At 35.1% G+C, this 14,373-nt stretch overlaps 1 long non-coding RNA gene across 1 annotated transcript; it reads left to right on the forward strand.

Annotated features, from left to right (window-relative positions):
• The first annotated feature begins 799 nt into the window (after positions 1-799).
• On the forward strand, positions 800-5,347 carry LOC110855333. The gene is made up of 5 exons (XR_002548440.2): positions 800-1,023; positions 1,144-1,211; positions 1,312-1,389; positions 1,484-1,586; positions 1,668-5,347. It is a non-coding gene; the product is annotated as an uncharacterized LOC110855333 (long non-coding RNA).
• Positions 5,348-14,373: the final 9,026 nt, after the last annotated feature.

The following is a 14,373-nucleotide window of genomic DNA, read 5'->3' on the forward strand; positions in this document are numbered from 1 at the left end:
AAAGTATTTTTAGTCAAACCCTTTCGTAGCAAGAGTCATGCATAAGCAACGTCACCACAAGTACATACATACCCATTCATACATACCTATATTTCTTTATCAATATCCTGCCGAAGATTATGTATCCAAACCTCTCGTGGAAAAGTATTTACTTACAAATTTGAATATGTACCTTTCATATCAAACTTGTAAAATTATTATAAACGGTTACGGGCTTCTCCTGAGTTCTCTTGGCTCTCTCCCCACTCTTTAAAAGTAGTTAAATGGACTCTGAATTCTATATTAGTAAATTTTGCACACTAAATAAATTCTGTAATCTCAATAAATTTATGACATAATTGTTACCGGCAGAGGTACTATAAGATTCAACCGCATCGTAACACTCTAGTAACAAGAATTGCCTCCGGAAACCGTAATATTTTATTACCGTTGACATTGGGGGCTGAGCAGGACTTAGCCTAGTATGCATGCACCCTTTCGTGATAAATTATTACCGAAACCGTGAATTTCTAAGAATCATGTCAAAAAATTATTGAGAGTACAGTTAACTTGGTAAATAAATTCAAATTTACCCTGCAGTCGTTTAGTTTACTTAATTTATAATTCAGCATGCATTTACATACTTTTCAAAAGAGTAAAATTATTTCCAAGCGTGTGCATACATTTTCCATGCAAACCTTATGAGTGTCATATTATGTACATATTTATGTAGATATGTACATGATGCCATCCTTGATGCACAAGCTCTGACGGAACTACACGATCGTAGAGGGCTAAATTCGTACCAACTGGGTTCTGCCTCATTTAACATTCCATTCATTCCGGAGAAATCCATTCTACAACCAACGGACAGATGTGGCCATTTCTAATTCAACCATGCTTTTGTCTTGACATGGCTTAATTTTATTCCTCTAAAATGTGAAGTTTCTTTAATTTTAAATAAAGTGGGGGGTTTGTTGTGGGGTGAAGAACACTAGTGCTGCTAGAATATCATAGCTTCAAGTTGAACAACATGAATTCATGGTAAGACCTAATTTGTTGGAAATTTTACAGAATATATACATATATGTATATTTACTAAAAATTACAAATGCACAAAGTAATTCGTTAATTAATATTTTTCGTATTTTTTTATTAATTCAGACACTTGTAAGCGTAAGCGCACAAAGAAATTAAAACCAGGATTAGTACACACATTGGTTGTTAAAATGGTACATAATTTTTAAATAAAATTGAATTCATATCGTGTTTTATTTTTATCTATGATTTGCGAAGATAGAAAAGCGTAAAAATTTGTGGTTTCTTATCCAGCAAGGTGATTGATACGTAAAATTGTGAAGCTTGATAAAGCTTGGACTCCAAAATGGGTTAAGACTGCACATCGAAAAGGTATTTAATTTTGAGCTGAAATTAATTTAATCACATAAATTTATAATGATTAAGTTTACTAATGTGTACGTACGTATTTCCTTTTATCTGATAGTTTCTATAATTATAATCTCCATCCAATTCCATTCTCAAATTGAATACAAGTTCGAATACAAATTAAGCTAAACCGGTGTGCGAAATATTCAATATTTCTTTTCGTGAGTAACTACAAATTTACAAAATCTTATGTTAAATATTTCAACAGTAATAATAGTAATTAATTCAGTTTGCATTTATAGATTGACACTATATCTACAAGAGTACATATAACAATGCGGATCGTAATTGGAAAAGAGTGTGCAAAGAGGTCAGAAAGACGAGAAAAATTGCGAAAATGGAGCCGATAACCTTACAGATTACTAGATAAGATTTAATTTAATTTAGTTAGATTTAAGCTAGGATATTAAGGTGTACAAATTATTGTAAATATTCTTCCTTGCTCTCCACTCGACATTTCATTGATATGTAGCTACATTATCACAACACAAACCACAAAATCCTTACCATAATTTGCCATATATAAATAGCGTAAAATATATGTGTATTTTACGCTACAAATACATGTACATTTACGTACATTGTCTTTCTCTTAAAATTAAAAATTTAGGGCTAACTTTCCCAATTTAGGGAATTCTTAATTAGCGTTATTTTGAATTTGTAGGTGAAAAACTTGAAGCACAATTTTTCTGGGTTCTATGCCATTCTTAAAACAATTCCTTTAGCAAAAAAGAATTTCATTTTGCGGAGTAGTATTCACAAAAGTAGTCGGACTTTTGTGTGCCGGATTTATTCTTGTGGCCCAGCTGGCGAAACGCCACCTGGTAGAATCTACCATCAGTGCATAAGGGACACACGTTCAGCAATCCGGAATTATAAAATAATATAATTATTCTCATTTTGCAAAACAAAAGAGCTAGTTGCGTATATGTATACATACACAATTTCACAATTGTACGATAAAATGATTCACTCAGAACTCGACTTTTTACGAGTTTTGATGGTTAAAATATGCGGGTCCGCTTCATGTTTCTAACGTGATGCTTGTTCTTGGGCCTAATTACCTTGGCTGGTTTGTGGTTTATAGTCGGCGTCTTATATATAACATGCATTAAACTTATGCACATTACAAATGCCAGGCTACGTTTCTATTGAATCTCAAACTGTTTCTGCACTTATTGGAACCTTTTAGATGGCACACCTGTGGGACAATTTCTATTCAAAGTTGCAAAGCTCGACGTTATTGTCATATTTAAACAGATTTACATGGAGAACAGCGTTGTTTGTTTCCCCCATAGTCGCAATAGCTACATATGTATGGGTATGAATGGGCCACGTTCATGTTTGTTGGCGTACACGTTACAAATACCACTCGGGATCATTTTAATGGGTCCAAAAGTGCTTATAATCTGCCTCTACAGATACATCATCCGTCAGGTTCAAACCAAACCAGTTCCTGGCCGAATTGCAAAAAGAAATTAAGTACTGTGTTGAATATCCACAACTAAACGCAAGCAGCAGTTTATGAGTTGTAATCATAGAGCTGTTATGGATGGAATAGACAAGTATTCCCTCGGCACCCGTGGCAGAACGGCCCATTTTCGCAACCAGACAATGGGAAGCCACACCTGGGCCAATGATAATAGGGCAGACAAGATTGGAGTTGATTGATCAATTTTAGATCAGTGGTATCAACTTTACCTCTAAGGAGTAGGGATTTGGAAAAGAATTTCGTATTTTTCTTTGTTCTTTGATTGTGTCTGCTTAACACGTGTAGCCACATGTTGTCGCGTTTCACCGATCTTCACTAGGTTCAGATCGTTATTTATTGGTGGGTTTGACCACATTGACCTAGCTTTTCTGTATACGTACACAATGCCCGGCCCATCAAGTTCTTGTGGGTTTAATATAGCCGGTAACGGTCCTTTGCTCCAGCGAAATTTTGCATCGGAAGTATGGGAGTCTTGCTGCAATGCTGCAGTTCACTGTATGTACAATAATTCACGATTATAAAGAAGCGTACAGATATCTACTTGACGGAAATTATCTTACAAATTGTCTAGTATCGGCGAATTTTTCCAGTACGAAATTGGAAGATTTCTATAATAAGATTTTCTGATTCTAAATTCTGATAAGTTGTGGAATAAATCTTAGTGGTAGTGTGCATGAAATTTCAAGTCGCTAGCAAGCGAAATGATAGCTATCATGGCCATCCAAGAGGAGGAGACCATCATAAGAATATTCTTCTTGATTTGTTGACGAATAGAATGCACCTTTGTACATAAGAACGTTTTCGTACAGTAACTTCGCTCTTCGTGGCATATATTCAACTTGGTTGATAGATTTATCCATCCAAACTTTGTTTGTAAGTGCTTTAACTGCTACTACGTCCGTCCCATAGGAGCTTGAGAGAGTTGGCCATGTTGATCGATTTCGGGCATGGATATTCTTCATGTTCAAAAAACCAGTCTTTCCGGGTGCAATAATGACGATTCGCACCAGAGTCATGAAGTCAAAGATAACTCAGTTCGACCAGCCATGTAGGGTCCTTAATTTATCATAAAATTTCTGTACTTTCTTGGCTGAATCTTTCAAAGTGCACTAAATTTTCCATTGTCACTTTAATTTGCACAAGTGACATTGACTGCTTTTATGTCTTCAATACGTGGAGCATTTTTGTAAGTCTCTCGACCTTCTAACTCCCAGATTTTTAACCTGGCGAAAAGAAGAGCTGATGTTGTTTCACAATCTCACTAACGTCCAAGAGTCTCGAAATTGAGCAAAGGTATTAATCAATATGCTGAAAATAATATTTGCGACCTACATCTCATCAGCAACTACTGCTCCCATACTTTGTAGTTTAGATGCATAATTTGGAATTTCTATCATAATTTTAACTAGTGACTTGTCTTGGCTCACCATGATTTACTTAGCCATACTTCTTTTGCTACAAAACTTGTTCGAATCCCCATTAATACTTTGATACGCGGTGTTCAATTTGTTTCAAACTTCATGATCCGGATCACAACTAAATCGACTACACCTCGGCTTCAGTCAAGCACATATATGTATTTATGTACAATGAAGTCATAGCTTAATTTTTCCTTTTGATCCGGTTAAATTTGAGGCTCGCCTGCAGGTCCAGTGGATGTTCCTTCAACTTTTTCTAATAATTTGTGTTTTTAATAACGAAACGCAGAATTCTGTTCAGTAGAACAAATTACAAAAATTTGCGTTACGCCATCGCGGGTGTGACGTAGTATTCAATAAATTCAGCTTTGTTAATATACATAGGTCAGTTTTATATAAATTTCTCTCTTTGGTAGCTTCAAGAAACCTCAAAATTTTGCATGTCTAACTTAGCAAGACATTCAAAATAGCGTTGAGATTTTTTATTTTGTAGTTAAGAAATCCTCATGACAAGCTGATGAAACGTAATCGTTTGCTTCAATAAAATACGTAAAGCTACGACTTAATAGCAACTAAAGCAATTATGAAGGTTGCGTATGAATTGGACGCTACTTCCCTACAAAATGACCCTTCCAGAAGGACGTTTGTAACCTTAATCGTGATATGATTAATGGAAAGTTTAGATAATTTATATATAACCACTGATTTACTTGTCATTGTAAGATTATTAAATCAGTTTAAATTCAATCAAATATTTTTCCTTCCTGACCGTTAAAGCTTATTGCTTCTTCATATTTCGTGGTAAGGTTCCACATTAAACTATCAATATTTATTTCATTGAGCGGGAGTAGTGACTCCCATAGTTTATGATTGACCTAAGCGGCATTAGTGCAGCAGTTAAACAAATAGGAACATAATCCATCCTTATTTCTACTAGTTTTGTCATAAAGCTAGCGATAAAAGTTAGTAATTACTTAAATATTTGAAATAAATCTAAACATCGTTAATTCAATTGTTTAAGTATTTCCTTGAAGTTTTATCGATTCGACATGTCCTCTTTGTCCTGATGCTTTAGTCCCCCCATTTGTGTTCGAGGCACTGGGTTTTCCTGCAATGCGCATAGTTCTAAATTCGTGGTTCGACATACAATGGAGGTCTCCCAACGTATGCTCACAGATTTGGACCAAACTAGCGTCAATCGATCACAAATTTAATTAGTATGAAATTTGCAAATGGAACTATCTGCCAATGCGCAGGTTTCGCGGAGATATTTGCATCAAAAGAGGAGAAAACGCACCCCCAAGGCTGGCAAATTTTTCATTTTCCAAATTTGCTGCTCATTTGTTCTGTTTTTATGCAAATATCTACGTCAAACCTGCGCATTGGCAGATAGTTCCATTTGCAAATTTCATACTAATTAAGCTTGTGATCGATTGAGGCTAGTTTGGTCCAAATTTGTGAGCATACGTTGGGAGATCTCCATTGTTATTACACGTCACGGTTGCTGATCACTTCAATTTTATGGCCTATGCTGGTTTGAGTTGAAATTTTTTCTTTTTGCTTAGACTGACGATGCAGTGAGTATTTTTCACGTGAAAAGTAATAGTGTTGATATTTTCGAGTTAAATTGTTCCTCAATTTTTTATACATATGTATGTACGTATGCTAATGAGATGATTATCATCTAAAACAAATCTCAAATTGACATCAGTAACTTCGAAATGAATGTAGTTTAACGGGATACTATGTGCATAGCTTCACATTAAAAAATTTACTATTGTCAACTCACACTTGGCTACATACAAATGCGATAAATGGGAATTAGTTTTACCCTGCACCGAACTCTTCTATTCCTTGAGTGAATCAGAATAACAAATACGAATACGGTTCTGGTGGCCTTGCAATTTCATCAGAAAAGAATATGAAAATTATTTAACATGTGCAAACCTACATACATATATGTAAATTATAGATTTTCAACTTTTTTAAACATACATACTTATGTTTATGCAGTTAACAATGAATGATTACATATAATTCCATTCAAAACATTGCGCTAAATATGTATCACCCACTAATTTATAAAATTAACAGCGCACATAGCACAAATTAAGACCATGCACATTAATCAGCATGCATATGTAGGCACAACATAATGTAGTGCATGTGATCCTCATTTTCATACATATTAAGGCTAACGCATCGTCAGCCTTAATATGTTTGACTCTAATTGTACATATTTATTGCCGACTATTTATTTATTGACTATAATAGATACATAATAGATATAATATAATATAATATAATAGGTATAATATAATAGATTTATTTATTTATTGACTATTTATTTACTATTTATTGAGGATTGGTAGATAAGCGAGTCGAATTTATTGGGTAAAAATATCAATTCCTTGATATTCTAATTTCTTATATATTTTGTAATACGTAGATACCGTCGATGTTATTGTACTCATGTTGTAGATCTCTTTAGGATTAGATGAATGCATATGTTAAATTTCTTTATTGCATTATATATGCTACAAATTGGGCATCGTCTTTTGCATACATATGTATTTTTTACACAATTTTTTTTACATAACTAAATTTTGTTACAAACTTATTTACATAGTTTAGCTGAATTAAATAAGTTAGTTAATTAATTCAGGTAATTAATTTGTCGGGTTTGTATGTTCTGTAGTCAATTCAAGTCAATTGGTGTTTGTACAACCCTTACTGATATTTGCAGCAATTATTAAGTGTTTAATAATAGCTCAAAATTAATTTAATAATTATCGTATGTAATGAATGATGTAATTCATTATGATAAATATGTACATGTATGTTAAAATTGGAGTAATTGTGAATGAATAAATACAATTATGAAACATGAAACAGTTTTCATGATGTAATGAAATGACTAATGGAGTTATATAATTAAGAAACAATCAATTTACTAGATAGTTGACAAAAACTAGTTCACGTCTCATTTCACATAACTTCTTGCAAATTCCTGAGACCAAGACATCTTTTACGCATGGACGAAACACCTAATTAATTAATTTGCCAGGCTTGCATAGATACAAAGCTTGCATCTATTTTTTCATAAATGTTCCATCGAGAATTTTTTTACATAGTATTTTTATGTTTACATATAATATTTAGAACCGGGTGACGTTTTACACGAAGCATATTTTCTGCTACTTCAATGTTTCTGTTGCTACACATAATTTATGTTGAATAAAAATAATCTGAATTCAAAGACGAGCGTCAATTATTTATTAATGTGAATAATTTTATTAACTAATTTTCATTTGTGAATAAATTGTTTTCAGTAAATTGGTTATAACTATGTATATACTTTATAAATAATTTAATAATTGTAACATGTATTTACGACCTTTATACTCGAGTATCGAGTAATTCATGAAGATCGGACAAAATCTAATGGCAATGGATATTTCAGAGGGTATGTTCCGAATTAGTGTCAATCGATCCCTCATAGCATTAATATAAAATTTCTAAAACACGCCATTATACAGGACTGGTGGAGAAATTTGCATACAAACAGGGGAATATACGGGTTAAAGTTCACACAAATATTACAAGTTTCAAATTCACTACACATTTGTCCCCTCTTTTATTTAGATTTATAGTGCTCGAAACTTTAAATTTCTGTTAATTTAAATTATTTACAACAACCATGGGGAAAATTATATTTATTGAGTCAATCTGAGCTGTATGTTTGTGTTGGTTAAAGGACACCCAATGTATATAAATGCCTGATTGGCAATTAACCTTTGAAAAACGTAACGGTCAGATATTTGTAGACTAAATGTCTTCCAGTTATTTACAATAGAAGCAAGCTGACTGTCTGATTAATGCAAAAATCCTGCGTCACCAACGCCGTCCCTCTGTCAATGAAATTACTCCCAACTTTCATCCTCATCGGTCGCAAGGCTCGAATTCCTCTCCGGTTTACCTTCGTTAATCCCAACTCCTTCTTCCAGTCGGTATACAGATGTTCCGAATTGACGAAAAGCTGCGCCGCGAAAGTTTCAAACACCATGCAGACTGTGAAGCAAGTGAAGATGGCGAAAGGATAGGTCAAATATCCCTGTGAAGGGAGGTGGTGAGAGAGTTTTATGAGCACGAAGGTGCAAAATATTTGAAGTATAGGGGCAGGGCCGTAGGAGAACTGGTTTTGGGTGGAGAGCACTCTCCAGGCCCGACGGCCCGAAGGGCCGTACCGGCCGGGTGGTGCAGACACTAGATATAATTGACCCTCCGAAGTACATGTAGCAGATGTAACTTATACATAACGTTCCTAAGCAGCGTTTACAAAGTTATAAATTGAATCTCGATTTTGTTCACTTCTGAAAAGTTTCAATGATCTCACAATATGAAACAATATTCAAATTTAAGCCTTCCGGGACGATTTCTGTAAATCGGTTAAGGTAGCATAAGATAAATAGTCCTGCAGTTGAAAAATTTTCAAGTTTGAGTTATTAACCCTATCAAACAATTTGTCATATGTAATTGAAGAGGCCGTGACACTATCAATCGAGCATAAATACGTTCGGCATTCTATCTGTGTCGACCCACAATGCCAAATTTCAGTCTCCCACGATTATTTCGAATATTTTGCACTAAATATATGATCCCTACTTCATCAAATATTTTTTGGTCTAACCTAGCTTCAAATTCTTTCATAACAATGGCCAGGTACATATTATTCTTTAATTTGGTCATGATCTATGAACGCGTTCGAACATTTCCGAGCGATAAACTGAATTGCATGCGTTACTTTTTTTCTAGGAGCTTTGATGCACGAAAGTGGGGTGTTACAAATGCAAATACGCATCTATCAAAAAATGGACAAAGAGAAATTGAATTATGGTTTCAACTATAACTAAAACTGTCTTAATGTACATAACTTATTCGATAATTTCTGTTTCGCGAAATTTGCCAATCAAGTCGCATCTCTGGAGCATCCAAAATCGGGAGATTTTTAAAACCGGTTTGTAGTAGAAGTTTTGGCAAATTTAAGTAACCCGGTTTTCCATTTTGGAAACACGGTTCTAACCCGTTTTTTAAAAGCCCTGTATTGGTTAGAATTTAAAAAAAGTTTGTCAATACAGTAGCAAGCTATAATTTAATTTAAAATTAAAATTAAATATGAACTTGAGATTTTCGGAATTCATAATTTGTGTATATCAGAAATTAAAAATATTTTTGATTAGATAAAGATTAGATTTAGATTTAGATAGATTTTTGATTAGATATTGTGATTAGATAGGTACAGTTCTTACAAAAATATAGACTTAACTCATCAGGAAAATCCGGAATCGATTTACGAATCCCGAATTTTCAAGTACTTTGGAACCCTTAAAATAATGACTGGAAGAAATATGCCCTAGAAAAGTCCTTGGAGGTTTTTTTATCGGGTAAATAGCGATGCATTCTTGAAGTTAAGAACAAGGGCCGTCATATGGAATAAGTTTTGCCTTAAAAAATTCCGCCTGTGGGGTAAAAAAATTGCCAAACCCTTCCACGAACAAATGAGACACCGACTGTATTTGTGACCATAGCCGTAGATAAGAAATAAGCGATAGAAATTCGCTGTATCAATTTTAGCAATTTTGCACATAAAAGGCCGGACGAGAATTTTACTCTCCAGGCCGGACCAAGGACAGAAACGGCACTGTATAGGGGTAGCAATGAGGGTTGCGGGGATCACGCGGGTTGATAAGACCTGATTGAATTTTTTCTCGAATATTTGAACGCTTCGGTATAATTGTATCCGTCTGGTGAGACTAGCACGAATGATGCGATTTACCGGGTTGGCCATCCTATATTAACGGATGTGTCAATCAGTATGATAGTTTCTAAATAAAATGTAGAATTTAAATTTGAGCAAGCCTATCATTATTGGATTGTGCTTGTGGGAAAAATGCCCGTAGGGGCTTAAACTAGCTTTTGTTGAGTGCAAAATATTCACGAATTTTGTGCCATCTGGTGAATAATCCGTATCTTATAGTGTAGTTTGAAGTTCGTACTACAATGCCGTAGTATATTTTTTTAATTTCGTGCACTTTACAACTACTAATTAATTTCGTAGCAATTTTTGCAATTCATGGCACCTGACTAACCTACGCGAGCACAAATCCGTACCTAGCGGTACCTAGCGGTAGATTTTTTGCCAAATAATACCAAACCCATTCAATGTACCTCTTTAATACATCTAAATATTCCAGCATACATCCAGTACCGACAATTGTGACGTTAAACAGGAGGAAAAAAGCTCTCCAGGTTTGTACTACGTTGTGATATCCATCCACAAGTACGACCATGAATTTAGCAAGGTCCCAGACCCGTTCGCCCTTTGGAACGAGGTTTTTCTGACAACTGGAACAATATCCAATCAAATAGCCCAAATATACGGGATTACAAGGGTTTCCGAGTAACCGTCTCATTCTCGTGATTCCCATCCCGGGAGCCATAATGTTCATGAAAAGTAAGACTCTGCGGAGAATGGTGTTGCGTTGATTCCTGCCAGAATTGGGGGAATTAAAAAAATTTTGAAATTATTTACAACCTGGATTTACACCTTGGATGTATCCCCATGACCTTTTGACATCATCTATTTATTTACCTCGTAGTTATCGACGTTTTCCCAGAATTTTTCTCTGCCAGTATATCCAGTTCGGGAAACGTGTTTTGCAGCCATTTTTCAAATTCTATCATCGTATTCAGAAGAACTCACTGTTACCCCATCCCCCAAAGGGACAGGGTAACAGTGACCAGCCACATGAAAATATTGGGCAGCATTGTGTACACGCATCCCGTCTGGTACTGGTCGTGCAGGACAATCGTGATCAATCCAAAGTAACAAAGTTGTAGGATTTGCACAATTTTCGGAATGATCAATTTGCCCCGGGTTTTAACGGGGACGACGCGTTTAGTAGAATTGTCCCATTCGATGGGTAAACCGCGCAAGTACGATATACAAGTTAGGCTCCATTTTATTATTTTAATGTGATCGTGCAACATTTGCACTTTAATTTGGTGATATTGAAATTCTGAAGGCTAAAAGTATACCAATTTTCCAAGTTGTGAAGAGAACAACTACATATCTACATTTTATACGGCTGAGCTCATCACTGCCTGGCGATCCTGGTCTCAGAAAATGGTAGAATTTCAAATTGATGAATTGGTCGCAATGCAAAATTGAACTATGTATGTAGCAGATCGTGCATACGTATACAGATTTTGCAATATTTAGGTTGTGTACGAGTATTTTTTTCTGCTATCGCCCCCTCCAAACATTTGTATTTATAATTTGATGATTTTCGCTTTCAATAAGTGTACTGGGGTATTTTGATGCAGAAAATACGTCTTAAAAAAATCCGCATATCAAGGGTACTATTTGACCCAAACTTTGACCTTTATGTAAAATTCAAATTTTCCAGTCTGTTAGCACGCTATTTTATTCGTCATGCACTATTAGAGTGATAACTTAGTATCAGCGCATAGCTCCCTACCATCAGGAACGAAAATTATGTATGCAATTATGGTCGAGGAATTGAAATTAGAGACATTTTTTCTTAGAGGATTATTTGGCAAATCTTAACAACATCGACTAAATTCGGATTATCATACAAATTGCGGACCGATTTTCAAAATTATAACTTTTTTGGAAACCTTGGATCCATTGGCGAAATACATATTTCCAGATTTTTGAAATTCGACCACACCCCCTCGAAATTAAGGTCACAAGTTCAAAAATTGTATAAAATAAAATAAATAATTACAATGAAATTCCAAAGGAAAAAAATCGTATTGCATGTCTAAAAAATACTCCAACCCCCTGGATACCTTAACCAATGTTCGAGTGGTCACATGCCCCACCCTCAGTGGGTGTGGCCCTAGACAATTTTTCGAATTTTCTTAAATATGGGTTGCGACCTATCATTTCTCTCAGCTCAGTGAAGAGATCCCGATTGAATTATTACAATTTAGAAACCACGCCTCCAGTGGGTGTGGTCCTTAAGGACTTTTTAGTTTGGCAAAATCATGTCATGTGATATGCCAGATTTCAAAGGATCACGGCTTGCTAAATAACATTCAGGCCAACCCCTTGGTCTTGGCCAACTGGGAAGAAAAATGTTGAAGTGCTGTAGAACTAAACTTTTTATCAGTGTTCTATGATCGACCTATGGTATTGAACTACTTATGGTAAAATTTTCAAAATTAACAGGTTCAGAAATAGTACCTGAATTTTTCTCCGCGCGGGCAGTGAAAACTTACTGGGAAGAAAATAAATGCGAACCCTTTACATATTTACTTATCTGTGTTTTGAATTAAGAGGACAAAGCAAAGGACAAAGCAAAGCAAACCATAAGTAGTTCAATACCATAGGTCGATCATAGAACACTGATAAAAAGTTTAGTTCTACAGCACTTCAACATTTTTTAAGTCTGAAAAATTTTGATGCATCCGAAAAACTGTATGACTACGGACGAGCACAAATTTTGCCATATACAAAAAACGGTCTAAGCGACGTAGTATGATGTCGCCAACTATAAAAAACATTGATTAAGCTCAAGATTGACCAGGAAGAAGAAGTTGGGTACTTAATTGCTTGAAAGAGTAAAGTGACTGAAAACTAGCATCTGAATTTGTCTCCGCACGGGCAGTGAAAACTTACTGGGGAGAAAATAAATGCGAACCTTTTACATACTTATGTATGTGCTTTGAATTAACCTCTTTTCACGTAAATACGCGATATGACGTATTTCAAAACATGTCCCTAAGAGACCAAATCCGTCATATCACGTATCGAAAAAAAATCCGTTGTATACCAAATTCATCATATGACGTACCATGACGAATGTCCCTTGAGGACCAAATATGCCATATCACGTATTAAGGCACGAGGCATAAAAATGCAGATTTCTCAAAGTTTCTCAAAATCCGAGTATTTCTTTGGTATTTTGTGGAAAACTCGATGGTAAAAAGTTGACTTTTTGGGATATTTTTCTTCACAAATTCTGGAATTTTCTCTATACCGACCAATGTTAAAAAGTGCAGTTTTCGTGATTTTCGCCAAAAAAACTCGAAACTTGGAAACTGGTATTAATAAATATTGGGATTTTACAGAAAATCATAGAAATTCAATTGGTTGCTACCAAATGTAGTTATGAATTCAATAGCGTACTCAACGGAAATTTTAATCGAGATAAATAAAGTTGAAAGAGGTTAAACAAAATGACGCTTAAAATTATTTCCTGCACACTGAAATGGTAACAAACTGTTTCCAAAGGTTCTGGGGTGATGTAAGACTTTGATGAATTTAGGGTTTTTTAAGCTTGTACATGCCTAGAATAATTATATATGCCACTGAAACTCTTAAACGTTGAGAGCAACTGTCGTTTTTTTGTAAAATCGCAGAACAGGTTTTTGAGAAGTTTGACACCTAATAATTTCCTTGGTCGGTGGTTCCCGACGGACTTTTTTATGGTGCCTATAGAACTCCACTATGACTATCAGGAACCGGAAGAACTAGGTCGGGAAGTCCCGACCGAATGCGCCACACCCTCTCAAAGTTGCCCGAAAACCCATGTTTTCGGGCATATAAAAGGGTATATTTTGGTCAGATATTTTTTTAAGTCCACAAAATTTTGCACCTAAAGTCCATATGAGTTGCTGATTGTAAAAATATAAAAAAATTTAGACCACACCCCCTGGGGGGCTAACCACCCCCACAGGGGGTGTGGTCCCCAAATTTTTTAAAAAGTGTTTTCCATGCCTCCCATGAATTACAAATATGTATACATTTACATAGTTACGCCCCCTACGACTTTTGGGACTTGACCTGGCCTAATATTACAATGTGCGCCGTCGTCATAAATCACGCAAGGTGCTTCCCTAAGAACTAAATTCTTGAGGTGAAAGCGCATTAAATTTAAAGCAGGCAAAAACAGTGAAGTGAAAATGTATCATTTTAAAATGATGCTCAATTGTAATCAATAATTTTGT

The sequence above is a fragment of the Folsomia candida genome, unplaced genomic scaffold (genome assembly GCF_002217175.1).
Source record: "Folsomia candida strain VU population unplaced genomic scaffold, ASM221717v1 Fcan01_Sc012, whole genome shotgun sequence".
Taxonomy (NCBI): Eukaryota; Metazoa; Arthropoda; class Collembola; order Entomobryomorpha; family Isotomidae; genus Folsomia; species Folsomia candida.